The following is a 21,831-nucleotide window of genomic DNA, read 5'->3' as shown; positions in this document are numbered from 1 at the left end:
CTCAAGCTCAGTGCAAATTTCAAACCTTGACCGGCTAATGTTATGGCTTTTAGTGGTTTGGTTCTGTGTTTAAGCTTGGTCAGGCTGGAATTGGTGTGCTCTTTGCCAGCTTCTTATTTGAAGTCAGTTCCACCTTAAATGGTGCAGCAGTCACAGTCACCAGAGTGCAATTGCTGCACCATTTAAGGTGGAACGTAAAATCTGAAAAAGAACCTGTCGGTTAAGGACCTAACTCCAGTGTTATCCGAGTTTGTGCAGTAGTGGACAGATGATGAATGGCCGTTCTGGAAGGTGTGTGTACAAAGGTTTTGAGTTTTTGTACACTGCGTGTGGCTGGACCCATACAGGCCCCACGGCCACCTGTAGCCCCTGGGCCCAAGAGCAGGTTAAAGCGCCCCTGGGTACCCTGCACAATGTCTTTTGGCTGAATCTTGTGAACTAAGTCTTTCTTGTTATGACTCAGTGGAGTGAAACGATGTAGTCCTTCTTGCTGTGTGAGGACAGAGACACGAATGTGTGCAGGGCAGGTGGGGCTTCTTAGTACTGGCGTTGGAAAGACAGCTGGAGAAACGAGATCAGTGCATGTCTCTCACTGCATTACACATGGGTCTCCCTCAGCACTGCAGCGCAGCGGCGCCCTCTACCGGACACTCGTCCACGCGCTGGCCGTCGAACCCGGCGTGACTCATATCGAGGCCGCCCCTTCCGCCAGCAGAGCTGCATTCCATCCTATTCACACCGGGGAGCGCGAGCACACGGTCGCCACGGTGGATATGGCCGCGAGTTCAGGAATGTAACTATGGCACGGACGTGTAATCCGAGGATCACCTGAGCAGAGTAAGTTGGAGCGGGGTCTCTTCTACGACCGGTGGGTTACCGGTGCGGAATTTGAATGGGTGTGTATGTGTGTGTTTGGACTGCTCGTCTCGTCTCAGCTCAGCTTTCGAGCAGTTTGGTCAGTGGGAGGCTCTTCTCTTCACGCGCCGTGCTCGGTGCCCGCCTGGCGCCTCCGCGCTGCTCTCATCAAGCACGCGCTACAAACATAGCCGCGGTGTTTTGGAGCAGCCGGTCGGGCTGCGATTTACTGGATCGGCGCGGGGCGCAAACTTTTAGTGGTCTGCGATAGCGCTTCACGTTTTTAGTGGTTCAACTTCGCAGATGCGAGTTGAAATCTCTGCTCGCAGTGCTCGGGTGGGTGCATGAGCCCGTGCGGAATGTGGGTCTCACTGGCGGAGCGAAAAGCAGCAGCTTTTGTGGCGTTTGCAGTGTTAAGCTCAGCACTTTACTGACTTATTTGGATTCTGCATGGCTTAGAATGCGACTTGCTGGGGTTTACACGTTGTGGGCTGCGTTTTTATACAGGGACCTAGAAAAAAGGGTGTAGAGCTATAAGAAATCCACCAGTCCGTGGAGAAGATCCCCCAACTCTCCGGGCTGCAGGCAGGAGTAGCCTATGTGCAAACGAGGCTGAAGTTGGTTTCCAATTCGCCAGCTTCTTGTTCGAATTTTCCCGTACCGCCTTAAATGGATCAGCATTTACAATGTAACTACTGCACCATTTAAGGTGGAACGGGAAAATTCGAACACAAAGCTGACCTCAGCTTAGCGTATGCGAGGGTTAATTGCTTAGAAGTGTGCTGTGGGAAATGCAGCTCTCCATAAGGCGGTAGTTTCATGCATGGACGCAACGAACACTTCTTGCAGCCATATGTTGTCTCCCAGGGATTTTTTTCAGCCTCCCTAACTACACGGGTAGAGGGGGCAAGTTAACTGGTGGGGCTTTTGGTGTCCCTCTGGAACAATCGATATCCTCTCCCAGGCTTTGAGATGAAGGGTAATGGTGGGGTGAACTGCTGAAGTGTTTGCGGTGTTGGTGCATAGTTGATTGGGGCTCTTGTTGCTGCTTGGTGGTTGAACTGCCTGCCTGGTCGCGGAGCGCTGGAAAAGACTGCAGCGCATATAATAACTATTCATAAATAGAGTCTCGCATCCTTTATGTGCGAACTCGGTCACTAGTAGCCACACAACCACCGCAGACCGCAGTTTCCCCCAAATGTCTCCCGGAGCACTGTCAGTGAGGTGTGGCGGCCACACACCTAAAAAAACAACAAACAAAAAACAGCCGCAGATCTCAACGCCGTCTCAGCTGGCCAAAAGTTGCATGGAGGTCGTTATGTTCGGTTTTTTTGTGCGTGCTGTTGCGCTTTTGTGCGCCCTTTTAACAAGGCAGCCGCACACACACACAAACCCGTGCGACTGAGTGACCGCGAAGCACGTACACTGAATGTTTAATGAAACAGAGCCGTTGAAAAGCGATTGGCCTCGACATCCCGGTCGTCTATAGAGTCCCCCTGCTTCACCAATTGTTACCCCCAATTGCTGGTTAAGAGCATGGCGAACATTCACATGGAAATAAGGGGAATGTGCGCGCTCATGCGTACTTCACTCGCCTCTTTTCCAAGTCCAATTCAAGACTAACTGGAATCTCATGGTTAGTCACCGTGGACAGAATGGCATCAGGTCACCAGTGAAGCCTGGAGAACATCTGAAATGCGAGGCTAAATCAGCCTTTTCTCCGGCGCCTTATCCGAATTTTCCGTTCCACATGAAACGGTGCAGCAGTTACATCCAGGCGCCCTTTCAACTGCTGCGCCATTTAAGGTGGAACGGATAATTAGAAGATTAAAGCGTTGTATCTTAAATGCTCAAAAGGGGTCCGTTTCTCTCGATTAAAAGAAGACCTCCAAAAGCCCGCGTGGCCATCACATCGTCCTGTAGCGTGAGACAGTAATGAATGAGTGTGGTCAGTCAGCCAGTCTGGGGCTCGGCACCGTGTGAAGGGCAGGTTGTTTGTATTTGGGAAAACTACGGCGGTTGAACTTCCTCTGACGCGCTGTTTCAGAGCAACACGTCTGGATGGAAGCCGAAGTGGGCGTGGTTACGCGTGGGGTGGGAGGGGCTAAACGCCAGTTTCGCGTCAATAACCTGCGTTCAGGTGCGCTTTGGAAGGTCGCGCGTCTGCTTGTACGCCAATCCCACGGGAAAAAGCCCATGTTTTCCTTTGCCATGAAAAATCCCACCAGTTTTCCACATTCAGCGAAACGTATGCCGGGCAGAGCTCTACATTAGGCTAGTATTTGTAGATAGTGTGTTTCACACTGCTGCAGTTTCTCAGGTGGCTTTTGGGGCGGGGTTACGCCCTGGGTTACGCCCTGGCCTTTGATGCTACATAAGGAGCTTAACGTTAACATAAATAAACAATGTGAAGTTAACATAAATCTGAAATGTGTTTACCTTATGGGCCATTAAGTATATTTAGTAAAATGCATTATCAGGGAGGGTCTTTGAGCTAGCTTGAGATTTTGCTTATAGGTGGAAGTAAAAGAGGAGGTGAAACACGATGTTATTTCCCTAAACACTCGGAAGACATTTTAGAGGCTATACTTAATGACTATGCCTATATCTAACTGCAGTTTTTTATTCAGTATTTCTAATCACGATTGCTTAGTTTGTTACAATTATTTTCTATAAATTAATGTCCAGGCCTGTTTTTCTGGCTTGATGCTTGAGTGCAGAATGTAGTATGCCCGACTGCCAGTTAGTTCACCATGGTAACAATTTTTGCGAGAACGCTACAATTTTGCCATATTGTTCACGTCACTGTGGGCGTCACTCATTTACAGGCTGTTCCATTCACAAGTTCCATGCTTTGAAGCTTAAGACAACACCATTAATCTTTCAGCCCTAATCATGAGTCAGTATACTTTGTTTTTGATGTCAGGTTGACCAAGTGTATTTTTATACGTTGATTGTGTTTTCTACCATAGACTGCTGGTAACCCCTAAACAGTAATGTTTTATGTTGCTAAAAGAGTTGAATCACTTTTCGCTGTAGTTGTCCATGTTGATATGACATTGCAGTGAAACATGTCGCATCTCACATCTCATTGTTCAAACACCAAAACAGGTAAACACTTAGTGTTGAGTAGTTTCAGTGTTTGTTCCCATGTTTCCATATGGGAATGCTTAGACCAGTGTTTAGCTCCGCCCCATATCTAAGCTCTACAGAGGGACTGTTGGGAGCCATAGGCTTGAAGGCTCAGATATTTGGACTTGCTGTGGTGACTAACAGCAGCCAAACGCTTGCTAATGACCAGCCACCACTCGAGATTTGCCCTGGACAGAAAGAATTTATCTTGGCAACAGAAAAAAATGATTGGAAGTAAATTGCTCAAGTGGGACACAATTATGGGGAAAGAGAGATATGAGCATTGCTATAAATTGGCCACAAAGGGAGAAGATTAGGCTTTTGTTTTGACTCAGCCTAGATGATTATGAGGAGGAAAAATGAAATAATTTTGGCAAAATAAAGATTATGCATGTTCTGCGCTCTTTGACACCGTGGTTGATTTCCTTATCTGCGCCTAGGCCGTGTCCTCCAGAGGTGGCTTCAATGCGTTGCAGCCTGCTTCGCCAAGAAGTAGTTTTTGTGAATTAATTGGATGTAACAAAGCCTTGTCGTTCATCAAAGGCGCAGTATGCAGCGGCGTGTGTTTGCATTGTTTATGTGTGTGTGATGGCTTTGTGTGTGACTGAGATCTTGGCAAGATGGCTGCTGGTACAACTGGCTTGATTGGCAGACATGTCTAACTAGTATGACAGTGTCCTCCATAAAGCATCTCTCAGTCTGTCTTACTTCTCCTCCTCCTACTCTCCCTCCCCTCACTTCTTCACACACACACACAGCCCTAAACTTCCCAAATGTCACATTCCATGACTTGTAGCTCACTGTGTGCTTGATTTCTATCAATTTTGTCCCTTTCAGTCTGTCTCTCTGCCCATAAGCAAAGTTCATACCAGTGTTACATCCAGTCCACACAGTTAAAACATGAACTCCAGAAGCATCCCTGGTATTCATGCCTTTCTTAAACAGCACACGCCATGGGCCACTGAGAGTCTATAATAGGCCAGGCATGAGATATGCTGGTGGCCTGTAAGCTGAGAGGCTCTCATCATACTGGAGATGTGCATTGAGAAACATCCATTCTCTCTCTCTCGCTCTCTCTCTCTCGCTCTTTCTCTCTCGCTCTCTCTCTCTCGCTCTCTCTCTCTCGCTCTTTCTCTCTCGCTCTTTCTCTCTCGCTCTTTCTCTCTCGCTCTTTCTCTCTCGCTCTTTCTCTCGCGCTCTTTCTCGCGCGCTCTTTCTCTCGCGCGCTCTTTCTCTCGCGCGCTCTTTCTCTCGCGCGCTCTCTCTCTCTCGCGCGCTCTCTCTTCATCTCTCTCTCGCTCGCAACATGAGCACATCAAACCAGTGATCATAAATCATGTTGGGTTGGCGTCCCATAGCAGTTTATGAATGTTGGGAGACTCTAAACTAGAACACTTTAATTCCAGACCTTGAATCCAGTTTCTGACCCTGAATTTTATCACTGGTAGTTAACTGGCCCTTTATTACTGGTATGTAACTGATCTGTTGGTGTAACTGATTGGACACCTAGTGGAGTATCAATCTGCTAGTGCTTACAAAATCCAAGACCAGAAAGTGGATTGAGTGCCTGCATGTGAAGACCCTTGCCCTAGAATGTTTTCCAGCACTCGTACTGATCTAAAATGTCCTCTCCAAATTCACTCTGATTTAGAACATTCTCCTTATTCATAGTTCTAAAATTTCCTCCTGCATTTACTCTGTTATAGCATTTTCTTCCATTTACGTTGTTCTAGTCTTCTCCCCATTGACCTGGTTCTATGATGGTACAGTCCCATTCAAAGTGTTCCTGAATGTCCTCCTGTATTTACATTGTTCTGTAGCGTTCGCTCCCGTTCACACTGTTCTACAAATTTCTCATCCATTCATACCCATGGCGTTCTCCTCCATTCAGGCTGTTCTAGAATTATCTTAATTCAGCTCTCAGTCGTTACTGTTACTGTTCTAGATTGCTCTCCTCATTAACACTGTTCTAGAATGTTCTCAATTTGACCTAGTTTATTTGGTTAAGTGTCCTCTGGCCTTTAGGGGTCCGATCTTTGACCTTACAGTGATGTGGTTAGATTCTTTAGAACATGATTGACTGCAGCATGAAGTCTCACACTTCACTATGATTGTGTTTGGTTTGACTATTTGGGTGCAGTTCAGAGTTACTGTTAAAAAATACACTGAATGCTCAAGTGACAATTTGATATAAGATACTATTTACACAGGAGGGGAATAAAGACAATAAAAACAATACACAGCTCTTTTTAGACACTTCTGTTTCAAAGTAACAAGTAGCCTAAGAACCTTATTCAATTAAAAGGATCCAGTGCATACTTTTTATTGTTATTACAGTCAGACATAATTTGTTCTGTCATCCCAAAATCGATGCAGCTGAATTGTCCCCTTCAGTCAGATGCATCTTGATGTATTTTTTTTACACCATCTCTCTCTCTCTCTCTCTCTCTCTCTCTCTCTCTCTCTCTCTCTCTCTCTCTCTCTCTCTCTCTCTCTCTCTCTCTCTCTCTCTCTCTCTCTCTCTCTCTCTCTCTCTCTCTCTATGTTTACTCGCTGCCTCTCTTTCACACTTGCTGTAGTTCTCGCTTTTGCTCCCACATTGTCCTGAGGCAGGCGGTGATATTAAAAAGCGTTTAAGAGGACTGGCTGTTACGGTGTGAAGTGCTGGGTCATAAAGAGCAAACAGGAGCAATAGGCCTCAGTTCCCCAAACACACGCCTGAACACACACACACGCTTCAGCGACTGTGTCTCTCCCTGAGGCGCTCACTATGCAGGGAGATTGACCTCCCGAGAGGGGCCACGTTCACAAACAGCAGCTCACTGTGCACAGCACGTATGACTCGCAACCAGCACTGTACACACAGTGCCAACGCTATGATCACAAAAGCGCCGTGTATGAACACACTCGGCAGACAGGATACCAGCAACAATGCACCTTGTGGCATTTACTGGAAAAAAAATTCATTTCCACAAATTTCCTCTTGTCCCAAGTGTGGGCAGTTGGCGGAGACACATTGAGTATATCAGGTTTGCTTCTTTAGTTTTACTCTGGAGCTACAACGCTGATGTACCCAACACGTAATAGGAGTCCCTAGAAAATCTTTGTGACAAACCTCTAGGGTCAGTTTCCTGGGCTGAGATTAAACCTAATCCTTTACTACATTAATGGTGATTCTTGGTTTATGTGAAAGTGTGGTCTAGAAATAGGTTGGCATCATTAGGCTTGCACTGCAGCCATAGGTTAATATAGCTAGATCCCTCCAGTATAGCTAATGCCATTACACCCTTAATTAGCATGGTGCTAACTGCATGCCTAAATCATTGCACACCCTTGTAAACTCAAATCAGCCTTGCTTATGTGGTTTCTGACATCGAAATATGGTTGTTTATAAAAATGGACAAAAGCAGACCATCACGCATCTAAAAGCAGTTGTAGCGGACGTCTTCAGGCCTGAATGTTCTGCACTTGTTTGTTTTTACAGCTCACAATATATTATATAGTATGAGCACAGTGCTAGTTGATGGACTATAACAGTCCATCTTGGTTAACTGACCACATTTGAGGTACAGGGAAAATTGTGTAAATGAGATTTTTCACCAGACCATTTCTTCAGATCGAGAATATAATGCGTCAGCTCTGGGAGAATTTAGCCCTTGCTGTAATAGCATGTTTAGCGCTGTATTGTTTAGAGGCGAGGCAAGGGCTGTTTTTCTGGAATACCACAGAATAGTCAAGATAACCAAGACAGAATTCTATCCGTGATAACTGCCTTCATTACTGTAGTTACCAAAAAAAAAAAAAAACCCAAAAGTTGAGAAAAAGGCTCAGTAATGCAGACTAAATTTGAGTGGAGCTTTAGAGACAGAGCCTGTGTGAGTTTGCCGGCTACTATGACGGCACTCATGGAAGTTATGTATTATTAATATCCAGCCTTTTCTGGTGTTATTTTTATCTGTTACACTTTTAACCATTCTTCAAAGGATCTCTCTCTCTCTCTCTCTCTCTCTCTCTCTCTCTCTCTCTCTCTCTCTCTCTCTCTCTCTCTCTCTCTCTCTCTCTCTCTCTCTCTCTCTCTCTCTCTCTCTCTCTCTCTCTCTCTCTCTCTCTCTGAATGACAGCAGTCTTTGAGTAAAGGTTGATTTTGAAGTAGACAGGTGGAGTCCTCCTCTATCAAATATGCCTTCCAGAATGGAAACGTCTGCACTTCCACTATCAAAGCTTGGTACTGCTAATTAGAGACGGAGTGGGTTTGATTTGGACTAGAAATTGTGCAAGTGTGTGTTTTATCAGAAGAATTTGGTTTGAACTGTCTGCGTGGAGTGACTGTCACTATTGCTTCAACGTATGCCCTGCTGTTCAAGTACAAGCACTCAGAGTATGTGTGGGTGAGGGACAGGCAGTGCACTGCTAAAGAGGAGAGGTGCTCTACAGAGAGAATGAAAAGAAATGAACAAATGTGGAACCTGAAGGGATGACACAGGCTCTTGAACGGGCCCTGAGTGAGTGTGTGTGTGTTCAGCAGGGTGCTGGTTGGAGTGCTGTTTTCTGTCCTGTCTGGACTTAACTGAATAGGAGCGTAACACTTATTGCCCAGACGATGTGTATCTTTTTGTTATTGTTTCTGTCTTTGTGTCCTTCTTTGTTCCTGTTGTCTCGCTCTTATGCTGTTATACTGTTATGTTTTATACAAAGGTTCATCGTAGGTACAATTTGACTGGCCAAGTGTTCTAAGCAGTTTTAAGTAATGGCCTGCTTTCAATGTAGCTACACATTCAGAGTTTCTATTTTAGGACATACAAAAAAGTAAATGGATTAAATTACTTATATCAGAAACTTTCGCCTGGAGTCCGCTTGATCAGATTCTCAAGAAGTGTGAAAGCTGGCGTACATCAAATTCTCAACTTGTTGTTGCCCTTAAGCAAGGAAGGTGTTTGGTTGTGACAGTGGAACTGCTGAAGAAACTGGAAATGGGTAGATATTAACAGAACCAACATCAGCAAACAAGAAGTGAGATGCTTTACAGGCTGGCTAGAGCAAAGCAACATTATTGCTAGTATTGAAAAAGCTGAAGTGGTTAGTGCAACAGTTTTATAGCTCTATACGGCAGAAGACTACTACTTTCATGGCAGTAGGTATCACCGGTATATAAAAATGTTTTGAGTCTTTGTTACTCTTTTTGTTGTTATGTTTTATATTTTGCAGAAGTGATATATAAAATCAGTGGAAAGCTTGAAGGTGTGTGTTGCCACATTTGTGTGGCTCCTCACCTTTAGCTCCTGCCTGTGACCAAGTCACAACAAATGTAACTTGCGATAACGCGTTCGCTCACATGTGCCATTGTTTAATTATACTATTACTTCCTATGCTTCCTCCCAGGCCTGTTTGGGGGCCCTCAGCTACATCCTTTCCTACACCACCCACATGCAAGAATACAATAAGAATACTTCATAAATGATGATGAGAAAAAATGCATGAAAATCTCTGGACTGTGCTTTATTTTTTTACAAATGATTTTAATGTTACCAAATTAAATGATAGAACCCCTCAAATGGACCCCATTTTTGCTCTATCCCTATATGTTGCGAGATGGGTTGGAGCAAAAATGTGGACCACTTGGGGGGCCTTAGGACTGATTTGAGAACCAATAGATTATATCACTTGTTGCAACAGCCCAGCTTCTCCCTTAATGTTAAATGATCCGAGCTGTTTTTGCTGAGCGTTGGTAACTGTAGGGTCAGTAGTGCAGTGGGCATTTTGGTGTAGATCAGACTTGCCATACACTACGAAGAAGGAAGACTCCATTATCCAAAGCTATAAGCTAAAACTAATCAGTCTTGAGATGATTTGGCTGCTGGTTTTAATAGAACATGAGGTTAAGCTAAATGCTCTGAGCGTTGCTGGCAGTATTGATTTGGAAGTGAGCTTTTGATGTTATCTTCAGAATGAGCACACCTTTGCAGCACAAGTACAAGCTTCTAGATCTAGTCCTCTGTCTCTGTTTCACATGCTACCTCTGCATGCAGACTCCACTCTCTCTCTTTCTCCATCGCTCTCGTTCTCGCGCTCACTCTCCCTCCATGAAAAGTCTTTTATATGTTGTGCTGCGTTGTCCTCCTGCAGTGTGTAGTGAAGTGAATAATTCAGCAGCTTTACTCCAGTGTGGGAATGCTGCTAGCTAACTCTGGCTCTTCGTGCAATACAGACCTACATAAATGTGCAGAAGTGTGGCAGCATTCTCAGGGTCACCAGCACACATCATATGGCTGTGAAGTGAAAAATTAGTTGCCTGTTCACTGTTTATGTACTGAAGTAATGATAAAAGTAGTGTAGAATCCTGTAGTTTTACCCATTTATCTTACTGCTGATTCTCTTTATAAAGGGGTCATGTTCTACATTTTTCCATTTTCCCCCTCTGAGCTCCACGTAAGTTTTTGTGGGGCTTCATATGAAAGACATTCATTTCCCATGACCATTTTCCAACCTTTCTTTATCTCAGAATTAAACTCTCTGCGCTTTAAAATGAAATCATCAAAAAAAAAAAAAAAAAGAATCTACAGTTTCAAATGAAGTCACTTGGCCAAGACACGTTTGGTGTCCAAAGCGCTTTTACTTTTTAGTAGTTACGAAGCGAATATGACAGATGCTTGGGTTATACAGACTTCTGTTGCTTGTTAGATACATTAGCCTTGTTCTTGTGCTCCTTTTATAGAACTAAAGAAGCAAATGTCAGACACCAACTAAGTTTTGGCTGATTTACTACAATTTGGGCGAGGGGAACACAATGTATTTGTATTTTTTTTTTTTTTTTTTTTTTTTGGTAAACTGTTATTCCTTTATGACTATGAGCTCTGCTGTGATTGACTGCCCTGTGTTGTACTTCATTCAATGTGAATAGGCAGGGCTGAATAGGTGGATATATAAATGCACTGACTTTTATGACCTTACAAAAACACTGAAATCAAAACGGGCTGCTTAGTTTTGGTATATATGAAATGGGGAAATTAATAGGATTTGAAATTTCACTGTTTACACTCACTCTACTCCCACTTAGGGGCTGTGCATGCGTGTTGTATTGTGATATTACATCATGTTTATTTACGAAAAATAAAAAAGATTAGTTTTTTCCATGATATGGGCCATGATCTGTGAGTAGTACTTGCACATTGTTCATAGGATTTCCTGCAGTGCTTTGATTTCCAGGCAAAAAAAAAAAAACTCAGTTAGCACGATGAGGTCATCGGTTGCCGTGGTGCAGACCTTGTTAGGCAGGGTATTTAGGTGGAGGTCGGAGGTCACAGTTTTGGCCCTGACTGATGAAGCACACACGCATGGATGTGTACACACGCTCATGCTTTCCCTCAGCATTGTGTGCCATACACGTGTGAGTAATCAGCGCCGATCCTGGCTTAGCTGTCGATGCGTGCGCAGCCCCTAAGTGGGAGTAGAGTGAGTGTGCCTGTTTGAGCTCCAGATGCCTTTTTCTTTTCATTTATTTAGTCTATTTACATGTTTTTTTTCCCCTCAGAGTGGCTGGCACTTTTTCTGCAGTATGCTTCAGGCTTGCCCACTCGCAGACCTTTACATGTGAGGGTGTGTAGGAGGATGAAAAGTGCGTGTGCGTGTGCAGGGGGGCCATATGAGAACGATAATTCTCTTTACCCTATTTGGAAGAGAGAGGAAAAAAAACTGCATTTATTCTCGCAGCTCTCTCCCATAGATTACTTTGCTTTCTTGCTGAATGTCAGTCAATCTGGTTCTCAAATCAAATTCCAGCTTCTCACTTTCAGTAAAGACACTGTGACCCTGTTGCTCTAATCCTGTGTAATCTGCAGGGCTGTTGTGTCTGTGGTGGTTTAATCTGAAATTCCTGCTTCGTAGAAGTCTTTAATGTTATCTAGGCCCGATCTGTAGCCAGCTTGTCTTAGAGAGAGTTTCACAGGATCAGAGAATTTCTCACACCAAGAAGTACTAGCTGGCTGTGCAGAGCTGCTGTGCTAGTTTTCGGCACCGCAAAGAGAATCCCAGCATACACAAATCCCACAGGAATGCATGAGCACCCACTCCAGCACTTCCAGGCCCTACCCCCCATCTGCTGTGCCTTTGACCCCTTCAGACCCATAGCCTCATCCATCTATCTGTCTTTCAGCCTCTCTCTCTGTCTCTCTCTTTGTTCTCTGCTCTTTTGTGTCAGTAACTGGTCTAAAGGGTCATTGACGCTCAGGCTTGCCTTCATTGTAAACGGCTGGTGAAATGTAGCAGGCATTTTAGTGTGGGTCAGCCTTTGCTGTATGTTAAAGAGAACCTCATTATTCAAAGCAGTGCGCTAAAGCTAATCAGTGCAGAGGCCAGACTTGTATCAGGCTTTGGCTATGAAGGTTAACTTATTTATCAGTGCGAAGCGCTATTCATCTCCTAATCGTTCCTAATGATTAAGGAGGCCTAATCAGGGGTCATGTTAACTGAGACTGTGTATGGTGACCATGAAGAGATGACTCTCACTTTGTTTACTAGGCCTAATTGGTGTTGCAGTAAATATTCTAGGCCAGTGGTTCTGGAGTAAGCTCTTACTTGCACAATTGAGTGATTTTTTTCCCTGCTCCAGCACACTTCCGACAACTTAGGAAGGGCTTTTTAAGTAGCTGATTTGTTTGGTCAGGGATTTTAGAGCAGGAACTATACCAAAATATGCAGGACAGAAGTGTCCCTTCTGATGCTGTATATTGAGGATGGGAGGAGCTTTGAAAAAAACTAACATTTATTTATTTATTTATTTATTTATTTATTTATTTATTTATTTAAACATACAGCTAGGATTGATGTTACTGTTAGGCCACTACTGCAGTAACCGTTAAAAAGCCCTACTCCAGAACTAGGGTTAGGAACTACTGGTCTAAGCCGAGGGATGTGTCTCTCTGTGTGTGACTGCCTGGCCTTGAGTACTTTGTAAAAGTCACAGATCATGCTTCATTTATTAAATGTCTGGACAAAATGACCATTATGTACGTTAGTAATTTCAGGAGATATTTCTGAAGACCGCCAATTCACTCGCATAAGGAAGGGGAATGCCAAAAGAAAATAAATGAGGGGGGAAAAAAATATAAAATAAGTTGTAGATGTTTTCAGAACCACTCTAAAGTCCAGGTGTCAACATTATTGAATGTGTTTGGGATTACTCGGCTCATGAGAAGTAAAAAAAATGCAGCCTGAAGACGTTTGAAGTTTGGAGGTGTGAAAAATATTTCTGCAGATTTCTTTTAAAAATTGAAAGCATGATTTCTTTGCCTTAGGTCTCCTTGAGTTTTAATAAATGTAAATGTTGAGCACATTAAATACGGAAACACTTGATATATTTGTTAGTCATTTTCTGTCATATGTGTTGTACTTTATGGCCATTTGGATGAAATTTAAATGAGGGTGGTCTCTGGCATTTTCACAGTACCATATATGTATACATGAACTAAAACTCTTGTTCCCTGTCCCTTTTCACTCTCGAACACTTGAATATACACACATCGATCTCTCTCTGCAGAAAGTGTGGCTCTTTTTCCACACGCTATGTATCTACCATGTTAAGTGGAAACACACATGTATGCATAGCCGTAGCAGGAGCTGGAGCCTCATCAGAGTCGGGAGGATGTAATGTGTGGAGCAGACGTGGACTGGCCCCGTGCTGTGTTTGTGTGCCAGCAGGCTTTCCACCGGCCACCAGCTTTCACGCGCTCCAGTGCTTGCCCCCCCGGGTAGCCGTGGTGGGCCGCAGGGGGAATAATTACCGCAGCCAGACAACGCAGCTACACCGTGTGTGTTTTGAGGGGGGAGGGGGCGCTTTTGTGTGTTGGAGGTTAAGTCATCCCCTACTTTAAATTCCTCCCCTACTGTGAGAATCAAAAAAGTTTAAAGGACATTAATGACTAATTAAATTCTAATGGGCACACTGTGCATTTCAGTGCAGGGCAATTTTGCTGATTGTCCATTTAAAAAAAAAAAAAAAAAAAAAAAAAAAAAAAAAACGTGGCACGTTAAAAACAGTATTAAAACTATCACAGACATGGTTTTCTCTTCTGCAGTATCTCCTATGGGAGATGCAGGAGCTCACTTTGCCTCAACGCCGCCTTTATGGCCCGAGTGCGTACTTTGACCCATTAAATCCCCCCTATTGTTCTCAATAGGTTAATCCACTTCTGCAGTCTGAAATACAGGTCAAGATTGTACCATTCCTGGAAAGAGAGTGCACTGGCAATGATTGAGAGTGGGTTTTTATGAAGATGGAATTAGATCGGAGGACACATGATCAGAGTGCTGCCAAAATGGTGCACTTTTGTTTAGGATAGCACCACTTGCAATATCTTTGGCCTGCAATGATACTAAATATATCAAACTTGTCACGCGTGATACAGAATAATGTAATTTGTTAAAACGTTTTGGACACTGCTGAGAGCGCTTTGTTTATTCAACTGCTCATGTTAGTGTTCTTAGTTTCATTTGATGTTGCGTTTGATAACATTTGTTGGATTTGCTGTCATCATGCTCGTAAAAAGATGAGACGCAAACAGCAGACACGGTTCTTATCTGTGAATGAAGTGCTGGATGCGGCCTTTTTGTTATTTGTAGTCTTAGCTGAGGAATTTATGACGCTCATCCCAGTCTTGAATTAAGTGGTGTTCACTCCAGTAGCTCTGAAGTTCATAAGGTTCTCGATGCCCATTTGGAAAGGACAGAATGATTAAATAGTGGATGATAGATGTTGGTTTAGCAGAGTAAACATTGGTACGGAAATGTACTGCAGGCTTACGTTGAGCTCTCACCTGCCAAAGGCATAGTGTTGGAGTGTTTAGCTATCAAGTACTGACACGCCTGACAAAGTTCACTTCATTCATGAGTAATGTATTTGTTTATGTACATGTCTGGCCAATGAGGCGTGTTTTAGTTGTGATTGAAACCCTTTTCCATTTCTTCTTTGCGCTCACTAGGTTCTCACCCTTAACTCGGAATGTTGTGTGTTGAGTTGGACACACCAATGTGTGATTGTTCCACATCGATTTATTCTGAGTGTACCTACTCCTGTGACCTGCTGTCCCTCACTCCCATGTCTTGTTAACTGTCAAACAAGTTTTGTTACTTTGATTCTCTTTGTCTCCCTCGCTCGTGCACGCTTTGTCTCGGGGATAGTGGATGAACTGGTCTGCCCAGACAGAGTCAAGGAGACAACTAGGCTAATCCGTTCAGGCACTGACGGTAACGCACATTACATGCACACACATCGTCCAGCGTGAGAGAAGTAGGTTAAAGCTCCAAGACTGTCCCTGTGTATGTGCTTTAGCATCTAACTCGGCGAGCAGGTGGGCGTTTCTGATATGACTGTGCATTCCAATTAATTTCAGTATTCGAGTGTATATAAGAGTATATAGTGTATGTTGAAAAACAAGGAAAAAACACAAAGTAATTCAGGGCTGTAGACATACTTGTGTTGCACAAAAATTGAGTAGCACACAAAGGTGCATAATAACGTTGGGGGGGGGGGGGGGGGGGCATCGGTAGCTTCTTATACGTTAATGAACTAAAAGAGCTAATAAGTCACATTGGAAACTAATGAGGACTTCACAAGGCATTTTCTCCACAGTAGACAATGTGCCAACATATTGTTTTCATTGCCTGTAGACCTAGCGAACAATATCTCTGCCTTTTCAGCATTCGTGTTTCAGACCAGTAATACATAACATAACACGCATTCTCACATATATCAGCACGATCCAGTACCAGGCCACATTGGATGCATGTGGTTAAGCAAGAATTGCGCTGTGGTGAAGGGTAAAAAAGATCTGTAGTAACCAGGCAGATAAATGCAAGGTACCAGTTGAATGTTGTTTGAAATTTCATTTTTATCGATCTGACTATTGTAGCTACAGTAAAGTAGCCTAGTTGGTGGTTGTCTTAAACAAAATGCTTCCTAGCTGTCCCCCTCTGTGGCTACACCATTGGTCTGAACCTGATGTGAATGTTTAAGTCTCATTGGATTTGGACAAATAATTCCGAGGTTAAAGCTAAGCGAGTCTCTCTCAGGCCTTAGGCAGTGTGTGTCTTGCCCTGAGGAATTAGAAATGTGGACTTTGGCTGCTGTGCTGATATGTAAAGAGTACGGAGCAGGAGACTGGCCTGGATTCACTGTCTTTAATGGCTTCGCTTGGATGTGAAGAATTCCGCTGCTCTGTTTGGAACGCGGACGGTGAGGAACTTACCAAAGCTACGCCCTCGCTTCTTCTGCCAGAGGAGAGAGAGAGAACGGTGAATAGATGAGGAAGGGTCGTGTGTGTGTGTGTGTGTGTGTGTGTGTGTGTGTGTGTGTGTGTGTGTGTTTTCTCTAAACATGTGCTTTATGTGTGTATAGGCTGCAGAGAAAGATAGTGGAGATGAGTGATGGGGAGAGCGTGATTGATTGAGCTGACTCAGACTTAAATTAAACTCATTCTGTTTCACAGTTTTATACGCGCACACACACACACACACACACACACACACACACACACACACACACACACACACACACACACACACACACACACACACACACTCCTCCCTCTCCTCCCTCTGTTCTGTGACTTTATGGCCTTCTGGAAGCCAAACAGATGTTTTGGGTTTACCTCCCTCTTTCTTTCTCTTCATCTTTTTCTCGTTCCCTCGCTCTTTTTCAAACCTCTTGCTCTCTCTGCTCTCGCTCTTGCTCTTGCGCTCTCGCGCACTTGCGCTCTCGTTTTTCTTTCTTTGATCGCCTCTCACGTCCTCTTACTGTCTGTCTTCTGTCTTTCCTTTTTTCTTTTTCTTTCATTCTCTCTCGCTCTTTCTCTGTCTGCCTTCTCTCCTTCTGTCTGTTTTCTCTTTCTATCAGTCTTTTTTTTTATTTTCATTGCCTTTGTGTCTCGGTCTCCCTCTTTTTCCCTCTTTCTTTCTCGTCTTTGCCTGCCTGCCTTGCTGTTTTCTGTCTTTTTTCATTTTCATTTCCTTGTTGTTCCTCTTGCTCTATCTTTTCTTTCTATCGCCCTTGTCTTTTCTGTCTTCTTTCTCTCTTTTGTTCTCCGTGTCTCTCTGATGCTCACTACTAGGAATTAGAATAAAATTTTGTAGTTTAGACTGTTGATTACTGAAGATCTGGACTTCTCACACACAGTGATGAACAGTGTGGATGTGCTGCAGTGCTAAATGTCTGTCGCTCTCTCGCGCTCGCTCTCTCGCGCTCTCTCTCTCTCGCTCTCTCTCTCGCTCTCTCTCTCGCTCTCTCTCTCGCTCTCTCTCTCGCTCTCTCTCTCGCGCTCTCTCTCTCGCTCTCTCTCTCGCGCTCTCTCTCTCGCTCTCGCTCTCTCTCGCGCTCTCTCTCGCGCTCTCTCTCGCGCTCTCTCTCGCGCTCTCTCTCGCGCTCTCTCTCGCGCTCGCTCTCGCGCTCGCTCTCGCGCTCGCGCTCGCTCTCGCGCTCGCTCTCGCTCTCTGTCTCTCTCTCTGTCTGTCTCTGTCTCTCTGTCTGTCTCTCTGTCTCTCTCTGTCTCTCTGTCTCTCTCTGTGTTATCTGTAAAACATTACTCTTCAAGAAAAATGATCAGGATCTAAGGTTATGTTTACACAGCAGGTAAAAGTGGCCCAAATCCAGTCTCTTTGATCATATGTGACACGGATGTGTGCCAGTGTGAACAGCAAAAAATGCATTGAATCTGACATTTTCACTTCTGATTTGAGACGCTTTTATGTGGTGCTGAAATTCGATCCGTATCCGATCTACGGCAGTGCGACTCTGTCTGAACAGCCAGATTGGAATTCATGCCAGTACAACTTGACATGTCATTTTGCACTGCTGAGACTCAAACATTTAGCCTGATGTATCTGTAGCAGAATTAGGCTGCAACGTCAGAGAACAGTTTAAAGAACCCGAGGACACAAACCAAAGAAGTGGCCGTGGCCGAATAACACGCCCTTTTTACAGCGATCTCGAACACACTGTGGGGTGATGAGCCCAGCTGTCAACCACTGGAACTTCATAATCGCTTCTGTGATGCCGGCAAAGATGAAACCGGGAGCAGCTAGTGTTCACTAATCGTCATGATTGTTTACCTCTGGACGAGCTGTGTGCTTTTTCACTCTGTACGCCACCACACTAGATTTGAAATGGAATAAAGACAGATGAGGTCAAGGTGCAGAATGTAAGATTTACTTTAAGGTCATTTACAATCATATTTTGTGAACTGAACTGCTTAGATTAGATCAGCGCTTCAGGAACTCTGAGAACTGTGCTCTTTCTTTATCCACCTTGCGACAGGACCGTGGTCCTGAAAAATACCGCTGAAGCAACTGTGGAGCTGTAGAGGCCTCATCTAACAGAGCCACTGAACCTGACAGAGCACACCTTTCACTTTCTGAAGGCAAAAACCAAAAACCCACACACTTTACAGTATTTGAATGCAAAAGATCTGAAGCCAGTGTTTTAGCGTTCTATTTAAAACTAAGTTTGTTTAATTATTCATCCTGATCTCCTGAAATAAGAATCCTCTTTATGAATGAGTAGCGATGCACAAAGATATCGGAAACATATAAATGCAGATAATTGCCTTTAAAAATATATTGTGATTGGACAGATGTTTAGATTTGACAATAATTTCAAACTTAAAATTGACTTATTGTAGTGCAGAATGTTTTGGGCCACACAATGTTTTTCTACATTTCCAGCCCTCGGCTTAGAAATATGCTTACTGTAAATTAGGGAAGATGTAGTCTAAATATCCTCATTTTATGAATATTTATGCCTTGGTATCAACAATTACAGTTGTGCTTGTTCCAGAAATGTCATATCTGGCTCAATTGTTATCAGTACATTCCTAAAACCAGTTGATTCTATATGGTTGACCCATACATACACATACTCTTGAATTAAAGCTGCCATTCTGCACTCTAACCTCACAGTCATGGTTTTATTTCAAATCCAATGTGCTGCAATGCAGAACCAAAAAATGTCACCATCCATGTACTGAATGTGTGCATATTTCTCCACTCAGTCTCTCTTTCACATTCATGCCAGCTCCTTGTTTAAACAGAGATGTGTTGCTATGGCTCCAGGGAGCTGGCCAATCAGAGCGCTGGCTGGATTTCACTGTTGGAGATTGCAGTGAGAAATCAGCTTTCCTGATTGCAGAGCTGTCAATCATCTGATTGGTGGAAACATGCCGAGGACCCCAGTCTAGATAGCTGAAATGTACTTCCTGTTTGAGTCTGATATCACCAGAACAAAACATGTCTGTCAACGTTCACTCTGCTATAACTTTCAAAGGAATTTAGTGAGAGGTATTGTATGTGTGTGTTTTGTCCTACGGGAAGCAACAGTCAGTCCTGCCTGTCAAGTTGACTCACAAATTACAGGTTATTGTCACACTCTGCCTTGGTGTGTCTGTGTGTGTGTGTGTGTGGGTGTTGCGGTTGTGTGATGGAATTCTGAATTTCATGCTTACTGCTGCATACAGGGTTAGGCAGAAATATCAATAATAAAAGCCAGTCCAGTGTTGCTTTGACAAAGGAAATATTAATTAAATGCTTTGTATTATTAAAGAATAAAGCCCTTGCAGTGGCTATGGTCCTTTCTGCCAGTGTGGTCCGCTCTGATGTCCTCTGATCTAGGTTGTCATTCTAGCTACTGCAACACCAGCTTATTCCACACCTTATTTTGTTTGACATTGTTTCATAGTCATATTAGTATACTTTTAGCCAACGGAACAGCATCTCTGCCAGATGGACCAGCTCGACAGGGGTGTCACCACAGTCTTCACCCTATCAGGAAGGCTACAGTTAATGAATGGCAACAAAATCTGATTTGTTTGATTAGTACTCCTGTCATGTTTATGAAATGTTAGCTGACAGTTTCTGTATGTCATTTTTATATATGTAAATAAGGAATTTAAATGTAATTTTTGTTTGTATGCAAATATTAAAGCAGAAGCCCAAGGTGGTCAGATATTCTGATTAGATATCCCGCTTCCTTGCTGTTGACACTTAAGCTCCCAAACTGACCACAGGCACAGCTCAAGCTATAAGCAAACATGACTTACCACCACCCTCTACATAAGTTACAGCACCAGTCAGAAAGAAGAACTTTTGTTGCGTATGTGCTTTACTTAAACGGATAAACATACCCAATTCACATTCTGTTTGCTATGTCAAAAACATTCTTTTCAGAGCTTCCAACTGTAGAAAATACTTGTGGTCATCAAGCATTTATGTAATAATTGTGATGAGTCTCCTGATTAGCTCCATGTCCCACACAAACACACACACACACACACACATCTGGCCTGCCGTTTAACTTGAAAGTGCTGTCAACAGTGTGTGTGTGTGTGTGTGTGTGTGTGTGTGTGTGGGTGTGGGTGAAGTAGGGTTAACTCAGTTTCCCCAGTGGCAGGTAAAGTGCTCATATCTGGCGTAGCTCACTTCTCACCCGCTAATCAGGACCAGACTACTCCAACTGATGGGGGTGCTAACAGGCAGTGGACATGCACACTCACATTCTCCTCATGCCTTTTAAACTGCATGCATACAACATGCGTCCCCTGTTATTTACTTCACAAATATATTAAATTGAAGCTGCTTTTCTGTCCATTTTTATAGACTGTATATCATAAAGTGTCAGAAACCACATGATCAAAGGTTGAAGCCGGGCCTTGTGCTAGATTTAATGTTGTCTTGTTATGCGGTATTCGGTTCTGGGGCAACGTCCCTCAGCCTCGTTTGACGAGATTCACGATCATTCTTTTCCCTTTTCATGTTTTTGTTTATCATTGTTCTCTCAGCAGCCAGCATGCATTACACAAATATATCATACAACTACTGGGAATCCCTGTGGAGTCAACGTCCTGACTGTGGTAGCCTTTGGTCACTGATTTATAGGCTAATACAACTAAGCAAGCTAGTTTGCATATATGTAACTCTTACCTCAGTTGACGAAATTGCAGAGAAAACAGATTCGATCCTTATTCAGCACAAAATGGATGCCAGAGACAATATTTTTACCCGTTCTTATTAGAGCAGAGGAGCCCAGCTGAGATCAGGTATCTAGATAGCTGTGGTAGCTACCTGGCTAACTTTAGCTTTTAGCTTGTTCACATCTGTTGAGTCATTTCTGTTCAAATTGTTCTCTCTATTGTAATGAGGGCTTGACCGTTTCTACAGTTGCACAGCTGCAGTAATATATTCATTAATGTTAGTGTTCTGTCTTCCTTCTGCATTCATGTGTTGAGGAAGGAATAAGTAAAGAATCATGGCAGACCACCCTCAAAAGGCCCCCCTAGAAGTAGTAGTTTGAGATGCATCATCCTAGTCTTTCAACTGGAAAATCCCACTCTAGAAACCACTGGGACGCCACTATAAATGCTAGAAACCTGTTATCGACTTTACTCAGATAGCAGAATTCATCGCAGCCTGACATTCGTTCTGGCACAGTATACACCTGGGTCCTTGGCCCAGATCTGGCCTACACACTGTAAAATGAGTAGCACTAATGAATGTGGCCCAAATCTGTCCCGATTACATTGTTGGTCCACAATATTTTAGCCAAAATTGGCCCACAGATAAAAGCACATGGCAAAACCATATAAAGCTGTGCAGCACCTGGTCCCGCACGCCTAAAATCTGCCCAGTAGTCAAAAAAGCCTCTTGAACATGAAAGCCAGCATTGGCCCAGAACTCTGGTGGCTCTGAAGTAAAGAAGCAAACTTTGGACGCCAAACATGTTTTGTCTGATTGACTACATTTGGGGTAAGGTTAAAGACGGTGTAAGATGTGATTTTATTTGCGGAACTGCTCTCAGAGATGCAGAAA

At 43.7% G+C, this 21,831-nt stretch overlaps 1 protein-coding gene across 1 annotated transcript in view; it reads left to right on the top strand.

The window, feature by feature from the left end:
• The first annotated feature begins 708 nt into the window (after window positions 1-708).
• The window catches only part of plxna1b (plexin A1b), a 203,770-nt gene continuing 182,647 nt past the window's right edge, over window positions 709-21,831 (top strand). The window contains exon 1 of the mRNA XM_037534937.1: window positions 709-837. The gene's annotated coding sequence lies outside the window, so the exon portion shown is untranslated. The remainder of the gene's footprint in view (window positions 838-21,831) is intronic.

Source organism: Pygocentrus nattereri, chromosome 26 (assembly GCF_015220715.1).
Source record: "Pygocentrus nattereri isolate fPygNat1 chromosome 26, fPygNat1.pri, whole genome shotgun sequence".
NCBI lineage: Eukaryota > Metazoa > Chordata > Actinopteri > Characiformes > Serrasalmidae > Pygocentrus > Pygocentrus nattereri.
This window is presented reverse-complemented; position numbering and strand designations above follow the sequence as displayed.